The 18,658-nt window shown below is 36.0% G+C and overlaps 1 pseudogene across 1 annotated transcript in view; it reads left to right on the top strand.

Moving 5' to 3' along the window:
* Positions 1-7,654: 7,654 nt before the first annotated feature.
* The window catches only part of LOC308610683 (coiled-coil domain-containing protein 150-like), a 59,438-nt pseudogene continuing 48,434 nt past the window's right edge, over positions 7,655-18,658 (top strand). Inside the window, exons 1-6 of the transcript in view lie at positions 7,655-7,981; positions 11,661-11,789; positions 12,677-12,846; positions 13,902-13,995; positions 14,791-14,960; positions 15,881-16,007. The product of the transcript in view is annotated as a coiled-coil domain-containing protein 150-like (transcript). The remainder of the gene's footprint in view (positions 7,982-11,660; positions 11,790-12,676; positions 12,847-13,901; positions 13,996-14,790; positions 14,961-15,880; positions 16,008-18,658) is intronic.

Raw genomic sequence — 18,658 nt, forward strand, 5'->3', positions numbered from 1 at the left:
TCCTTACATATTGACAATTCTAATCATCCGTACTCAGAAAGGGTTTTGAATACTAGATACCACAATTTCTTTAAAATTGAAATATTTTACCCACAAAGTCTCACTGTTATATTCATGAGTCATGTTAATTTGGAGTTTCCATAAATGCTATAAACCAAATGAATTATCTCAGTACATGTATAGGGCTATAGCCTATTTTATTTGTTGAAATAGCTATTTTAGTTGAAATAGCATCATTAGAAAAACAGGATCGCTTTTTACAAGTTTTAAGGATTTTCTGTGATTTTTTTCTGCAAAACTTGTGACATCTTTTTTTTTCTGTTTTGGCGTGTGTGTGTGTGTGTGTGTGTGTGTGTGTGTGTGTATATATATATATATTTCTTTAATGAGACTTGTTTTCTTATTCTTCTGTTTTCCCTCTAGACAAAAGTTAAGCAGCTAGAAGAACAACTACATCCTTTTACTGAAACCAGTTCACAGAAGGACCATCTACGCAAGTTGAATAAGGCACTAGAGGGCAAATATGCTCAGGTGTGATTAATAGCTATAAAACAGATTGCTTCTATGTTGTTTTAATTAGCTTTTAAGAAATTGGTGACTTTCTCCCCAACTCACCGTATGATCCCAGAAAGATGAATATTCTCTCACTTGACTCAATTTATCAAAAATATTTTAAACACCCTCGATGTACAAGGTTCCACTCAACCACAGAAGAGTTCATAAAGATGCCTGAAGCAGTATTGGGACATTCAACTTGCATGCTCTAATTGCAGGATTAGGAATGTACTCGGCAGACTTTATTATAGAATAGAAGGTTATGCCTTTCAGAAACAAAATAGATTGTATTGTGAGCATGCATAGGGGACATCATCATGATGAAAGCATCGAGAATCTCTATCATAGAGGAAGTGTTTTTTTAATTTGAACCTTAAAACTTTTGGCAGAGGTGAGGAACAAGTATCTTGGGGTTTTTAATTACAGGCGAATGCAGAACTCATTGCCAACAAGATATACTTGCAATAGTGCACTTGAAGGAGGTATTAGTAGTGAAGGTGCTTACTTGTTAGCATGGTGGCTATTGAGACTGAGACTACTGAGACTATTAACAATGATTTACAAATTTATCACATTATTTATTTTGAATTTTTAACAGTGTAAGCATGTGTAACTTCTTTAACTATAACGTTTGTGTATGTATACCCTTGGTAACCAAGCAACTAGAATGTGTCTTCAAATGGGTTCTAACAATCTGACTATACTGGTAAAGGAGACCTCATTAGATCTGCTTTGTTTCTTCATGAGGACATACTTTACACTAGTATTTTCTTCATTCTGAAAGCAAAGGAACACATTTTAAAGTATATTTTCCATCCCAGCTTCATTTAGAACGTTGTGTTGTGTCTCATAGTAAAGGGGGCACTCACTGAAAAATAATTCTAGGTTTAGTTGATTTTGTCTTTTTAAATTGCTGATGCTTCCAAGAAGGAGGAAGTCTCCAGAGAGGCCTGCATCTTCAAAATTACTTTAAAGCCATAGGCCCCGTGTCAACACTGTAAAGGAACGAAGTTCATCAGTTGTTTTGCCCAGTGTTAGGCCAAACCCTACACACCATGTGACCTTTGCACCTACCCTGACTTCTGTGAGGTCTTCTCAGGAGATTGGAGACTCTGGGATCTCTCTAAAGACTCTTTTGAATGCCATTAAAACCATGGAGGGAAGACTGGAAGGTAAAATAGACATTCTTGCCTCAAGAGCATTAAAAAATGATGAGTCCCCAAATTTTCTTCACCGGGATTCGGTAAGTGAAGGCCACAAATTAAATCATAAGGAAATTTCAGATTTATACGACAATGAAGAAAAGTAGTAACATCTAGAAAGATAACGTTCGGAGGTGTGAGTAACAACAAGGAAAGAACTTCTTCACAAACAGCAAAAACTGATGATGTAGATCAAAACCATCATTCTGGCTATTGCATACTTAGTTTTTGATTTGGACACAGAAATGTCATATTTGGCTTAAGAGTAACCATTGAGATTTTTAATCTAATTTTCACTTTAAAAATTAATGCTAATAGTCTTAACATTTACAGTAAAATGGGGAAAGCCTGATTTTCAAGTAGAAATACATAAATAGAAGCCCTGAGAACTTGAACACTGGAAAATACTTCCCAAAGAAAACTGACTAGAGCATCCATCTTTGTTTGGTATTTAAAAATAGAAAGTACTATAGCTTGTCTTCCAGAGTTAACTACAATTTAGACCCTTCCTGTAAGCACTTTTGCTAGTGGCCTTTTCATTTTTATAAATAATTTATAAGCACTGGTAAAATTATACAAACTATATTCTTCCTAATGTGCTTTTCTAGAACAAAATCCAATAGGTTTTCAAAACCTTATAAGTTAGCATCTTTTGTACTATTCTTGAATCCTTACAGAAGACGTTAAAGTATTTTTAACGTTACAGGTTAAAAGTTATAAGGAAGTATAATATTGAGGAAGATGTGGGGAAAAGGCATTCTTCTTTGCTGCTGTTTGGAGTGCCCTTTTCCTGTGGAGGACAATTTGGCTTTGTTTATCACTTTACACCCACAGTTGTACTCTTTCCTACAGATACACTAGCTTGTACATAAGACATGTTTACAAGGTTACTTTCTGAAGTATTGTTTGTTATTAGCAAAAGACTAGAAACAACCAAAAGTCCATCAGTAAGAGGCTGGCTAAATAAATCATGGTATATCCATAGTTTGGAATACTGTTTGAAGATATATTTATCTTAATCATAACATATCTATTATTAGGTTAAAACAGTCAAGGTTCAGAAGAGCATACAGAGTATTTTACTATTTGTGTGCAAAAGGGTTGGGGCGATGAAGTATACATATGTATTCACTTTTGAATAGAGTCTCTCTAAAATGAATCGTAATAAATTGGCAACATTATTTTCGAGGAAGGAAGCTGGGTGGCTGGGAGATTTTTCACTTTATCCTTTTGTACCTTAAGAGTAATGTGAATGTGCTACCCATCCAGAAAAATTTTATGAACATTTTAGTTTCAACAGAAGTAAAAGTAGAGAAAGGATGGTCTTTCCAACAAATGTGCTAAAGCAATTGGGTATCATATGCAGAAACAAACAAAAAACAACAACAAAATACCTTTGATCCATACCTCTTACCATATATAAAAATTAACTCAAAATGGATGAAAGCCCTAAAGGTAAAACTTAACACTGTAAAACTTCTGAAACATAGGATGAAACCATTGTGATCTTGGATTACACTAAGATTTCTTAGATTTGACGTGAAAAGCATGATCCATAAAGGAAAAAAATGGAACATTGACAACGTATGCTCTTCAAAGACATTGTTAAGAAAATGAAAAGCTACAGGCTGGGGGAAGAAAACATTTTCAAATCACATATCTGATAAAGGTCTTGTCTCCACAGTTTATTAAAAACTCTCAAAACTCACTAAGAAGGAAAAACAATCTGGAAAAAAAAGGCGCAAAGTATTTTATTTATTTGGTGAACACACGTTTCACCAAAAAAGATATACGGATGATAAATAAGCACCTGAAAAGATGTTAAACATCAGTCATTAGGGAAATGCAAATTAAAACTGCAGTGAGGTACTACCACACACTATTAGAATGTCTAAGATTGAAAAACTGATTACCCCAAGTGTTAGTGAAGATGTGGAGGAACTCTCATACATTGCTGAAGGGAATGTAAAATCGCTCGGCCACTCTGGAAAATAGTTTGGTAGTTTCTTTAAAAGTGAGACATACTACTACCATACAACCCAGCCAGTCCACTCCTATGCATTCACCAAAGATAAATGAAAGCATATATCTACACGAAGATCTGTATACAACTGCCCAGAGCAGCTCTACTTGTAACAGCTTAAAACTGGAACAACTCCAGTGTTCAGCAGAACACTGTTCAGCAACAGAAAGGAAGAAGTATTGATATATAAAGAAGAGTGAGTGAATCTCACAATAATTGTGCTGAGTGGAAAATCATTCAAAAATGAGTACATCAAATATGATTTCATTTCTATAAAATTCTAGGAAATAAAAGTGAATTGATTGTGACAGAAAAACAGGTCAGTGGTAGCCTTGGGTGGATGTGTAGGAACAGGGAGATATAGAAGTGGGGGAAATTACAAAAAGGCATAAGGGAACTTTTGGGATAATGGAAGTGTTCATTGTCATGATTATGGTTTATACATATATCAAAATTGTACACTTTAAATATACATAGCTTATTGTATTTCAACTATATCTCAGTAAGGCTGTTTTAAAAAATGTGAATGTATTATACTAAAATTAATTATTTTTAAATGTTTCAAATAACATTCTTGAAATGACAAAAACAGTAGCGATAGAGAACAAATTACTGGTTGCCAGGGGCATGGGATGAGTTTGGGGGAGGGTGTGAACACAGAGAAGTAGCACAAGTGAGTTGTTTGCGGCAGTGGAGCAGTTCTGTATCTTGGTTGTCGTGATCACAGGAATATGTGCATGGGGTCCAGTTACATAGAGCTATGTGCATGTGTGCATACACAGATGAATGCAGGTTAAAAAAAATGGTGAAGGGCTTCCTTGGTGGCGCAGTGGTTGAGAGTCCGCCTACCGATGCATGGGACGCGGGTTCGTGCCCCGGTCCGGGAAGATCCCACGTGCCACGGAGCGGCTGGGCCCGTGAGCCATGGCCGCTGAGCCTGCGTGTCCAGAGCCTGTGCTCCGCAGTAGGAGAGGCCACAACAGTGAGAGGCCCGCGTACCACACACACACACACACACACACACACACACACAGTTTCTTTTCATCCATTTCTTAGGTGTCTCACAGTTTCTATAGTGTTATGTTTTTATAGTTTTATACTAGAAAATATATGTAAGGGGCAATATTAGGGTAGGAGATTAAGAAGTACAGACTACTGTGTATAAAATAAGCTACAAAGATATATTGTACATTACATGGACTATAGCCGATATTTTATAATAACTGTAAATGGAGTATAATCTTTAAAAATTGTGAATCCCTATGTTGTATAGTTGAAACTTACATAATATTATAAATCAACTCTACCTCAATTTTTAAAAATATGTATCTATATATATTTAGATCATTTGAAACAGTAGGAGGATATGACCTTGACCTAAATACTGGTATTTCCGAGACTGCCTGGTAAGCTAGCTGTGGAAGCTACTTGGATTTTAATGACACAGGAACATCAGATCTCTGAGGGCAGCAGGATTTATTTGCTTCTGTGTTCTTCCCCATTCCAGTGTCCTGAATTAGAAATTCTTTCCAAAATGAAACCCAGTATAAAAAGTAAAGTGCTTTATAGATGAGAACATGCCATCTGACAAGTTTCAGGGCATTTTATTGAGTACTCTGAGGCTGGGGGTAGCGTAAGTTACCTGAGAAATATTGTGGAACAAGGATATTCTGTGTTTTGTTTGAAGAGAGGCAAATCGAAAATTCTTGAGTGTTCATCAGTATTTTCCACTGAGTTCTAAGGTTAACAGCAGTTTGCTTACGTTTAAAATGAGAATAAGTGTTGCATCAATACCTCTCTTTAGAGGCAGCCATTCTAATTCTGAACCTTAAGTGAATACACTTAAGGGGGAGCCACGGAACATGTTTAATACTGTACACTGTGGAAAAGAGCACCAGAAACAGGCAAAGATGAGAAAAAGGATTCTGCTGATGGAACAAGAGAGATTTGCTAAGACAAAAATGTGTTTTCATGTAGCCTTTCTAAAAAAAATGAAGTATTAGCACTCAAATTTTAACAGTTCTTGAAAACAATCAGTAGCTACAACCAAGAGGAGTTTGCCCTTCAGAGGTGGGAAACAAGAAAAGATACTGAGAGAGGAAAAGGTTGATTTAAATTAAAAATTTTGGATGAATTTTTTTTCTGATTCAGAGATAAGCTCAGTAATGTTAAGTGTCGATTTGTATTGAGAGGGTTGGGAATAAGAGGAAGAAAATGTAGAAAAACACACAATTTGGAGATTTGTGAGTAAATATTAATGATTTTATTCCCCCAAATCATCTTTTCTTTAAAGTGAAAGATGTGAGTAGTCAGCTTTATGAGTTAGTTTTCAAATATAATCCAGCCTCTAAGAATTCTGTTAATTCAACTTGCGTAATTCTCTGTGGGTAAACACAAGACTCTTGTCTCCTTACATATTGACAATTCTAATCATCCGTACTCAGAAAGGGTTTTGAATACTAGATACCACAATTTCTTTAAAATTGAAATATTTTACCCACAAAGTCTCACTGTTATATTCATGAGTCATGTTAATTTGGAGTTTCCATAAATGCTATAAACCAAATGAATTATCTCAGTACATGTATAGGGCTATAGCCTATTTTATTTGTTGAAATAGCTATTTTAGTTGAAATAGCATCATTAGAAAAACAGGATCGCTTTTTACAAGTTTTAAGGATTTTCTGTGATTTTTTTCTGCAAAACTTGTGACATCTTTTTTTTTCTGTTTTGGCGTGTGTGTGTGTGTGTGTGTGTGTGTGTGTATATATATATATATATTTCTTTAATGAGACTTGTTTTCTTATTCTTCTGTTTTCCCTCTAGACAAAAGTTAAGCAGCTAGAAGAACAACTACATCCTTTAACTGAAACCAGTTCACAGAAGGACCATCTACGCAAGTTGAATAAGGCACTAGAGGGCAAATATGCTCAGGTGTGATTAATAGCTATAAAACAGATTGCTTCTATGTTGTTTTAATTAGCTTTTAAGAAATTGGTGACTTTCTCCCCAACTCACCGTATGATCCCAGAAAGATGAATATTCTCTCACTTGACTCAATTTATCAAAAATATTTTAAACACCCTCGATGTACAAGGTTCCACTCAACCACAGAAGAGTTCATAAAGATGCCTGAAGCAGTATTGGGACATTCAACTTGCATGCTCTAATTGCAGGATTAGGAATGTACTCGGCAGACTTTATTATAGAATAGAAGGTTATGCCTTTCAGAAACAAAATAGATTGTATTGTGAGCATGCATAGGGGACATCATCATGATGAAAGCATCGAGAATCTCTATCATAGAGGAAGTGTTTTTTTAATTTGAACCTTAAAACTTTTGGCAGAGGTGAGGAACAAGTATCTTGGGGTTTTTAATTACAGGCGAATGCAGAACTCATTGCCAACAAGATATACTTGCAATAGTGCACTTGAAGGAGGTATTAGTAGTGAAGGTGCTTACTTGTTAGCATGGTGGCTATTGAGACTGAGACTACTGAGACTATTAACAATGATTTACAAATTTATCACATTATTTATTTTGAATTTTTAACAGTGTAAGCATGTGTAACTTCTTTAACTATAACGTTTGTGTATGTATACCCTTGGTAACCAAGCAACTAGAATGTGTCTTCAAATGGGTTCTAACAATCTGACTATACTGGTAAAGGGGACCTCATTAGATCTGCTTTGTTTCTTCATGAGGACATACTTTACACTAGTATTTTCTTCATTCTGAAAGCAAAGGAACACATTTTAAAGTATATTTTCCATCCCAGCTTCATTTAGAACGTTGTGTTGTGTCTCATAGTAAAGGGGGCACTCACTGAAAAATAATTCTAGGTTTAGTTGATTTTGTCTTTTTAAATTGCTGATGCTTCCAAGAAGGAGGAAGTCTCCAGAGAGGCCTGCATCTTCAAAATTACTTTAAAGCCATAGGCCCCGTGTCAACACTGTAAAGGAACGAAGTTCATCAGTTGTTTTGCCCAGTGTTAGGCCAAACCCTACACACCATGTGACCTTTGCACCTACCCTGACTTCTGTGAGGTCTTCTCAGGAGATTGGAGACTCTGGGATCTCTCTAAAGACTCTTTTGAATGCCATTAAAACCATGGAGGGAAGACTGGAAGGTAAAATAGACATTCTTGCCTCAAGAGCATTAAAAAATGATGAGTCCCCAAATTTTCTTCACCGGGATTCGGTAAGTGAAGGCCACAAATTAAATCATAAGGAAATTTCAGATTTATACGACAATGAAGAAAAGTAGTAACATCTAGAAAGATAACGTTCGGAGGTGTGAGTAACAACAAGGAAAGAACTTCTTCACAAACAGCAAAAACTGATGATGTAGATCAAAACCATCATTCTGGCTATTGCATACTTAGTTTTTGATTTGGACACAGAAATGTCATATTTGGCTTAAGAGTAACCATTGAGATTTTTAATCTAATTTTCACTTTAAAAATTAATGCTAATAGTCTTAACATTTACAGTAAAATGGGGAAAGCCTGATTTTCAAGTAGAAATACATAAATAGAAGCCCTGAGAACTTGAACACTGGAAAATACTTCCCAAAGAAAACTGACTAGAGCATCCATCTTTGTTTGGTATTTAAAAATAGAGAGTACTATAGCTTGTCTTCCAGAGTTAACTACAATTTAGACCCTTCCTGTAAGCACTTTTGCTAGTGGCCTTTTCATTTTTATAAATAATTTATAAGCACTGGTAAAATTATACAAACTATATTCTTCCTAATGTGCTTTTCTAGAACAAAATACAATAGGTTTTCAAAACCTTATAAGTTAGCATCTTTTGTACTATTCTTGAATCCTTACAGAAGATGTTAAAGTATTTTTAACGTTACAGGTTAAAAGTTATAAGGAAGTATAATATTGAGGAAGATGTGGGGAAAAGGCATTCTTCTTTGCTGCTGTTTGGAGTGCCCTTTTCCTGTGGAGGACAATTTGGCTTTGTTTATCACTTTACACCCACAGTTGTACTCTTTCCTACAGATACACTAGCTTGTACATAAGACATGTTTACAAGGTTACTTTCTGAAGTATTGTTTGTTATTAGCAAAAGACTAGAAACAACCAAAAGTCCATCAGTAAGAGGCTGGCTAAATAAATCATGGTATATCCATAGTTTGGAATACTGTTTGAAGATATATTTATCTTAATCATAACATATCTATTATTAGGTTAAAACAGTCAAGGTTCAGAAGAGCATACAGAGTATTTTACTATTTGTGTGCAAAAGGGTTGGGGCGATGAAGTATACATATGTATTCACTTTTGAATAGAGTCTCTCTAAAATGAATCGTAATAAATTGGCAACATTATTTTCGAGGAAGGAAGCTGGGTGGCTGGGAGATTTTTCACTTTATCCTTTTGTACCTTAAGAGTAATGTGAATGTGCTACCCATCCAGAAAAATTTTATGAACATTTTATTTTCAACAGAAGTAAAAGTAGAGAAAGGATGGTCTTTTCAACAAATGTGCTAAAGTAATTGGGTATCATATGCAGGAACAAACAAAAAACAACAACAAAATACCTTTGATCCATACCTCTTACCATATATAAAAATTAACTCAAAATGGATGAAAGCCCTAAAGGTAAAACTTAACACTGTAAAACTTCTGAAACATAGGATGAAACCATTGTGATCTTGGATTACACTAAGATTTCTTAGATTTGACATCAAAAGCATGATCCATAAAGGAAAAAAATGGAACATTGACAACGTATGCTCTTCAAAGACATTGTTAAGAAAATGAAAAGCTACAGGCTGGGGGAAGAAAACATTTTCAAATCACATATCTGATAAAGGTCTTGTCTCCACAGTTTATTAAAAACTCTCAAAACTCACTAAGAAGGAAAAACAATCTGGAAAAAAAAGGCGCAAAGTATTTTATTTATTTGGTGAACACACGTTTCACCAAAAAAGATATACGGATGATAAATAAGCACCTGAAAAGATGTTAAACATCAGTCATTAGGGAAATGAAAATTAAAACTGCAGTGAGGTACTACCACACACTATTAGAATGTCTAAGATTGAAAAACTGATTACCCCAAGTGTTAGTGAAGATGTGGAGGAACTCTCATTCATTGCTGAAGGGAATGTAAAATCGCTCGGCCACTCTGGAAAATAGTTTGGTAGTTTCTTTAAAAGTGAGACATACTACTACCATACAACCCAGCCAGTCCACTCCTATGCATTCACCAAAGATAAATGAAAGCATATATCTACACGAAGATCTGTATACCACTGCCCAGAGCAGCTCTACTTGTAACAGCTTAAAACTGGAACAACTCCAGTGTTCAGCAGAACACTGTTCAGCAACAGAAAGGAAGAAGTATTGATATATAAAGAAGAGTGAGTGAATCTCACAATAATTGTGCTGAGTGGAAAATCATTCAAAAATGAGTACATCAAATATGATTTCATTTCTATAAAATTCTAGGAAATAAAAGTGAATTGATTGTGACAGAAAAACAGGTCAGTGGTAGCCTTGGGTGGATGTGTAGGAACAGGGAGATATAGAAGTGGGGGAAATTACAAAAAGGCATAAGGGAACTTTTGTGATAATGGAAGTGTTCATTATCATGATTATGGTTTATACATATATCAATATTGTACACTTTAAATATACATAGCTTATTGTATTTCAACTATATCTCAGTAAGGCTGTTTTAAAAAATGTGAATGTATTATACTAAAATTAATTATTTTTAAATGTTTCAAATAACATTCTTGAAATGACAAAAACAGTAGCGATAGAGAACAAATTACTGGTTGCCAGGGGCATGGGATGAGTTTGGGGGAGGGTGTGAACACAGAGAAGTAGCACAAGTGAGTTGTTTGCGGCAGTGGAGCAGTTCTGTATCTTGGTTGTCGTGATCACAGGAATATGTGCATGGGGTCAAATTACATAGAGCTATGTGCATGTGTGCATACACAGATGAATGCAGGTTAAAAAAAATGGTGAAGGGCTTCCCTGGTGGCGCAGTGGTTGAGAGTCCGCCTACCGATGCATGGGACGCGGGTTCGTGCCCCGGTCCGGGAAGATCCCACATGCCACGGAGCGGCTGGGCCCGTGAGCCATGGCCGCTGAGCCTGCATGTCCGGAGCCTCTGCTCCGCAATGGGAGAGGCCACAACAATGAGAGACCCGTGTACTGAAAAAAAAATAAAAACTGATAATTGTAAATTTTGTAGTGTAGTTTTTCTCATTAAAGTCTATTTCCTGATTTTAATGTTGAACTACAATATAAGATGTCATCATTAGAAGCAGGGAAATGAGTGCATGGGGACTCTGCACTAATTTTGTAAACTCCTGTGACTCTGTATTTCAAGATAAAATATTTTTTAAAAGAGTAATATTTAGAATAGTATGATGAATCTGAAACAACTCTGTAGATATACTAAAAGTGTTTCAGATTTGTAAAAGTCGAATACTTCTAATTAGGATTAGGACAGTATTTAGAACACTTCTGTAACACTATTTTCTTGACACTATCTAGTTATTCACCTTTGCTTTTATGATATTAATTTACGTTATATTTTCAAATTCTGTGATAATCAGTTTCTCCCGTGTTTTTCATCTTAGCATCATTGTCTCATCTCCCTTACCTTCATTCTGCGCTGCCATAGAGATTGACATATATTAGAGATTTGCCCATGTTTATTAACAGATTTTTTTGCTTTGTAGTTTTAAGGGGAAAAACAGCTACTAAAGCTAGTTTTTATTTACAATAATATATGAGCATATTTAATTAAACATTTTAAATTTGGTTTCTAAATTGCTGTGTCTTATTCTAATTGCTGATTGGCTGTGCTTTGGGAGAATCATTTATCATTTCTTTTTTTCTACTAAGGTGAAATCCATTCTTGAAAAGAAAGAACTTGAGCTCTCACGAGTTGTGAAGGGTCGTGCTGCAGCCCTAAAAGAGTGTCAGAAGTTGAAACATGACCTCGAAGCTTTGGAGGACAGGGAGAACAAGAAGGCAAGACATCAATCCTTTCTGAAGTCTGTTACTGAAATGAAGCACTTCTGAAATCTTTCATGAGCCATATTCTTTCTTTACTTGTTACCTTTAGTAAAACAGAATGAGGATTGATCAGAAGAGGATTTTTTTTCCTAAAGAAAGGATAACTTTAGAAGAGCTCTAAAATATTTCCTTTAAAAATACATGATTTAACTCCCAATGTTTTTTTTTCTTCCTGTCTTAAAATAATCAAAAGTCCTATTTTTTTCTGTTGAAACACATCTGACCTTGGTAATAATAACCACCTACTTATGTATTATTAATGTGATATAACACTGTTAAGAGTTTATGTTAAGTCAAATTACCAAATGCTTTCTGCTTAACAGTGTGTGTACTTAGTGGGAAGAGGGGTAATATCCCAAAATTCTTGACAGCAGGTGCTAGATTTTGCCCCTCTGAAGAGGGCTGTGAGTCACATCATTCTTCAGCAGCTTCCACTTATGGTCCTCTTTCCTCAGATAATTCTGATGGGCTTCAATGGTGTTATCTTCTTCTGACCCTGTGGTAAGATAGCTGAGGAGGGCTAGCACAGGCCAGTCTGGGACCACCTCTAGACCCAAGAAGCTGTTGGTCCTTATGTCTCTAGTTAATATATGTGCTGTGACACAACAATAGTTAGGATGCACTGCAGAGCTCTTCATAGGATCCATATGATCTAGGGTCTAGTTTTCTTTTTTTCAAAGTCAAAATAACTTAAGAAACAAAATAAATATAAAATATACTTTAATTATTCCTCTTAGCATTCTACCGGACCTGGTTTCCATACTCTTCTAGAAGTCATGGGACTCAGCAGAAAAATAACCAGAAAGGATCAAATATCTTTGTCTTATTTCATTTTCTATTAGGTGGGAAACTTTCAGCAACAACTGGCAGAAGCTAAAGAAGACAACTGCAAAGTTACAATCATGTTGGAGAATGTGTTGGCTTCTCACAGTAAGATGCAAGGCGCTCTGGAAAAAGTGCAAATAGAGCTTGGGCGGAGGGATGCAGAGATTGCAGGCCTCAAGAAAGAAAGGTACCAGAGATTATTTTTCTGTCTTTGTACTTGTATTATTCTGCAGCGTTGTAGTAAAGAACAGAGTGCAGTCAAGAAACAGTCATTTTCTATTGATTCCCTTGTGAAAATAAAGTAGTAAAATGGTATTTAAAGAACTAGCAAATTCAGGAAAATCTGGAATTATAAATAAAAATGATATCCAAAAATTCTCATATTTTGTAGCAATGTAAATAAGTATGTATTCTAGAAATTCATGTGATATATGCTGTTTTATCCTTGCTGTTTTCTACACCATTTATACCTGCCCTTGAGTCTACAGAATGATAATTGTCAAGATTAAAGCCAAGTGTCTACTTCTGTTTGAATTAATTATCCATTAATTAGTATCTTATTTATTTTAGATGAATCATTCTGAGAACTACTTTTAGCCATGTTTTGTAAGTGAACTCCTTTAAATGTTTCAAAAATTACATAAAAGTTTCCCTTTTAGGTTAATGAACAAATGGTTTGAGTTTAATCAGACCTGTAAGACCTATTGTAATACATTAGTGGTGAATATTGCCTCTGTGTTATGGGAGAACAAGTGAGTTTTATATTCTTCATTGTGCTTGGTTTTTTTACATATTATGAATCTGTATTACCTCTGAACTTAAAAAAAAAGTCAAGGGAATGGTATTAAAAATTGTTTACTATTCACAATAAAATTCTGGGTAAAAAGCAGAAATCTCAACAGCAAGCCAGTCCATACAGAGGTGATATATTTTTGTACTAGTAATATATATATAGTATAAAGTTACCAGCCCATAAGTTAGTCATTAACATGTTCTGATACTTTAATATATAAAGCCAAATTGAATCATAAATGGGACAAATTTTAATCCATAGGAAAATTAGTTTCTTAACCTGAAGCTGAGGCTACTAATTGTCTCCTGCCAACTCTCAGATATTCTGAGCATCTGTAGCCCACTACATATGCCATTTGGGCTTCCTGGAAGGTGCCCTGTAACTCCCAGTGGTATCACTCCTAGATGGTACTTTTCTGTGGTCACTCTCCCTGTGCCCTTCATTTACAGGGCTCTAAATCAACAGCGGGTACAGAAGCTGGAAGCAGAAGTGGACCAGAGGCGGTCCAGAATCCTTGTCGTGGATGCCCAGCACAACAGTAAGGTAGAAGCCAGGTTTTTATAGATGATAACGTTGATATTTTTTATTTTATTGGCATATTGCTATTTTGGAAAAATGGAGTAAAACAATTGGGTAAATTTCCTTTCCATTCAAGTCTGAGTTTTGAACAGTGACATATTTCCAAATGGGAAATGGGTCTGTGATCTTACAGTGAACCATTTATTGGCAAACCAGGACCATAATTATGCCTAACTCTCTTTGTCTTATATGGTCTGCATTCTTTTCATGTATTAATGCACAAGTGAACTTAAAGGGCTTAGAAAAAAACATAACTTTAGTCAGAAGTAGCGAGAGTGATCCCACTTAATAAGGAGGCATACTCACATGTTTATAGGTGTATACACACATGAATATGTATCTACACATATGCACACATATAAAATAGAGATATTTCCTATAAAAAGCTTTTTCTAGAAGGATATACAAGGGACAGTTGCCAGTTCTTATCTCTCTAGGCAGTGAGACCAGAGGGTCATAGGATCAGGAAGGGGAGTTCAACTGGTTTAAAACCTTAGAAATTAGGATAAGTAAGTTGGCTCTATTTTCCAAAACTCTCTAGTGACCAGTGGAGCATACCCTTCCTATCACCTTCTACGAGTCTCCTAAGGACTGTCTGTAATAAGTTCTCACATATATATATTCCAGGCATCTGGAGTCTTTGGTTCTGGTTCCAAATAATTATTGTTTCAACGTTTAAAGAGTGAATATAGAGTGTTATGGACTTCTTGTATCTGTTACAGTGGAATTAAAAACAATCTTCTTTCTTCTCTCTTTCAGATGGAGGCTCTACAAAAAGCTCTAGATGTAGCTAGAGAAGAAAACAGGAAACTGGCTATGAGCCTGGAGCAAGCTCTCCAGACAAATCATCAGCTGCAAACAAAGCTTGATCCTGTTCAAGAGAAATTGGAAAGCAAAGAACTTGAGCTACGGAAGTTGGAAACCTTCATGTAAGCGCAGTATAGTCACAGTGGAATTAGGGAAGAGCCTCTGGAAGAGAAAGTTTGGCTAATTCACATAAACCAGTTAAACCCTTTTTCCCTACATTGAGCTAGTACTCCTAGCAGAGCCATGTGAAGGAAGCAGGCATAGTTGAGCAGAGCAGATATTAGCTGGCTGGGGTACGCTCCTTTTCAGCTCTTCCCTCATATAGTGTCAGTCTTCTTCTGTACATGAAGTTTTAAACCAAGTTGGAAGGGATACTTACATGTTTCTGCCAAACCTTTTCTATCAGAAGCTTATGTGTCCTTTAAAAGCATGATTTGGAAAAGTAGAAACAGAAGGATGGATGGGAATAACCCCTCCAGGAGTGGGATAATTCCATTTAAGCAGCTGCTAAACCATTCATTGTTTTCAACTTTTTCCCTGAGATTAGTGAGGTCAAACCCATCAAGTTCAGGTCAACCCACTAAAGTTTTTTTTTGTTAAACTTTATCTAGGCAAATAGGATTTAGATATTAATAACATCCCATGAAAATTTATACCCAAGGGAAATGCATTGTGCATGTGGATCTTTATTCCTTTCATGTAGTGGACATACTGGTATAGCAGACAAGTATAAGCTAAAGCAAAGAAGGTAGTTTTCATATTTGTAATCTGTACAAATTTTATATTCTGGTGAAATGTTGCTGGCTCAAGACTACTCAGTATTGGTTAAAACAAGAGTATGTGTTTCACTCTTTTGGGTGGATCTCTTTATATTGAATAACTTTTTGTTTTTGAATGCTGTAGGTAAATGCTTATTTCTTCTTCTGTTAATGAGTTCCAGATCAGTGATTTTTACCTGGTGACTGATCTGCTTCTCATTGGTAAATGACGCCTACTAAGATGTTTTCTAAAGGTGATTTATCATGTCTCTTTTTCAAAACAGAGAACAGATGAGTGAAGAATCCAAAATAGAAGCAGAATTGCATGCTGAACGCATAGATGCTCTAAGGAAGCAGTTTCAAATTGAGAGAGAAACTGCAAGGAAAGCAGCACAACGGGAAGTGACTGAGGTATGGAGGCAAGTGACAAAAGTCTCCCTCTAGGTGAATGCCTTTGAAGAGGAGAACCAGCCACAGGATTTCCGAGAATGGCTACAGTTGTTCTTTGGTTCTTCTAATCCCCCTTTTGCCAGGAGGCCAGATACATCACTATGCTGTTTGTAACTTAACACACAAAAAGTTTCTGATATACAGTTATCTGCCGAATGAAGGAATGCCTTGGTGACAGCCTTCCCATTGGAGAATAATAACTGAGTGGGAAGGAGGAGACTGCCATCTGCTAGGCAGATGGCCAATCACCTGTCTCCTCTATTCACTTAACTAGCATCCATCATGCACCTACCTGCTCCTAAGAGGCACAAGTAAAAACAGCAGAAGATGTGGTCCGTGCTAAATTACCCCTTATTTAATTGTCATCTCCACTCTTTACATGAGACAACTAGGAAGACATCAGAAGATGTTTCCTGGATAGCTAGAAGCTGTGTACAATTTTAAAGGAATTCAAAAGTAAGGGAAAGTTTGTTTTAGGCTGGTTGGGTGATCGAAGAAGAGGGGAAGCTTGACGAAATTCTACAGGGTTGAGACTGGCAGAGCTGTCAGGGCTGTGACACTCTATGTAAGAGGATGAAGAAAGTTAGTTACAGGAATAAATAGGACATGTGAGCAAAGAAAAAGGATTTTCCTCTCTTGATCAGAACAGAGACTTTAGGAAATTTCTGAGAAAAGGGGGTTAGCTTAGATGAGACCAGCTGGTAGATGGCCTTGACTCCCAGAATGTTGGATGGAAAGTATTAGGTAAAAGGAGAGCACTGTAGGTTTCTGAGAAGGCTGTAAGCACAATGTTAGGTCGGTTAGTCTGTTAGCAGTGGAGACTAGGTAAGAATAAAGAGAAACTGGAAACATGGAGGCTAAGGGGAACTAGAGCATTTACTCTGGGCTTCAGATGATTAGAGCCAAGCAAAGTGTTTCTGTTGAAAATAGAGAACAATCAAATCAAAAATCCATTTTAATTAATAGAAAAATCAGACACTAAATGTATCATAAGCACAGCGGAGGGAGTAATTAAAATAATTCCAAGACTTGGTTGGGGTGGCCAGTCTGTATTTTGCCAAATTTAGCATATTTAGCAATTGCACTTGACAGCGCACAGTCACAAAATCAGATTCAAGCGTTTATATGATGCTTTGTAAGTTGAAAAAGCACTGTATAAGTGTTAAAATATTATAGAAGTAATTTCTGTGGGAAACAAAAATGGACACTGAAATTAAAAGTACCTTTATTCAGAGAGAGTTGTTCAGAATATTTAAAAATTAAATCCTTTTAACAGGGATCAGTAAAGAGGGTGAACTTGTGCAGGAGAGACCAAGGAACAGTATGAGTGTGATGTCTTGAGCAGTTAGTGGCAGGGGTGGGCTCAGGGTGCACTGTTTAAGACTCCCAGCGCTGCCTCTTATTAGCAATGTGTAAATTTACTATCTGTGCAGATGACTTCACTTCTGAGTCTCAGTTTCCTCAATCAAAATGGAAATCATCACAACTGCTTTCCAGGGTACTTTTGAGGGATAGTTTTTAGGGCTTACTCAGTTTTGACAAAGCTCTGATTGAGGAAATGGTGGAATATCTAACAGAAATTTAGTTGGGTGATAATAAAAGACTAACACTGTAGTGTGAGGTTAGGATCTGAGGGAATGAGCAAGAATAAAGAGAAAGGTAACAATTTTGACTTTTTACTTTGACAAGTTAAATACTTACAAGCCACAGAGAATACCACACTCCTATTGTCTCCTTCTCAGCTGCCGTGCCTTCTTCCTACAAATCCAGTGATACTCATTTAAGGGCATATGAGGAAGAGGGGGAACTCTGTAAAATGATTTCAGTACTGTTAAAAGATAAATTGAGGAATAATAAAAGTAAGAGTTTATTTGAACAAAAATCAATTTGAGTCAGGCAGTATGCAATCGATTGCAATAGAAAGGTGCTCTGAGGAGTTGTATAAAATGAAAGACATTTATAGGCAGAGGGGAGCAGGAACAAGGAAGTTATACTAGGCAAAAAAGTAGATTAGTTACTACTAGCAGTGTTACTTCCTTTAAGGGATGGCAGGGGTCTTTCAGGCAGATTACTCACCTAATGCTGATCAGGCCTTTCCTGATTGACTGGTTTAAGAGTCCTTTTCTGGGAGAGCCAAAACTGTAATTAAGTCTCAGTTTGGTGACATAAGGTTTAGCATAAGTGACTTCCTTGTGGGCCTGTTGTCTTGTTTTGAATAGTAATCACTATGTTATTTTTCCAGTAGACAAGTTTATTTAAATTTCTAAGCAAAAAGCAATATTCATAAGAAGTATAAACTACTATGTAAATAAGCTACAAGGATATATTGTACAGCACAGGGAATATAGCCAGTATTTTATAATAACTGGAGTATAATCTATAAAAATTTTTAATCACTATGTCCTACACATAAAACTAATATAATATCATAAATCAACTATACCTCAATAGACAAAAAAGGAATATTGTAAAAATACATGCAAGGATAGTCAATAACTGACAGGTGTATTTACATAAACTCCATATAATTTATTTTCACATCTCCATACATGAGGTCAAAAGTGACAGAAAGAGACGAGCTTAAGCTTTTAAAAAAAAAAAAAACCTTTAAA

This window comes from Mesoplodon bidens, assembly GCF_964165515.1.
Source record: "Mesoplodon bidens genome assembly, contig: HAP1_SCAFFOLD_165, whole genome shotgun sequence".
In the NCBI taxonomy this organism is placed as follows: Eukaryota; Metazoa; Chordata; class Mammalia; order Artiodactyla; family Ziphiidae; genus Mesoplodon; species Mesoplodon bidens.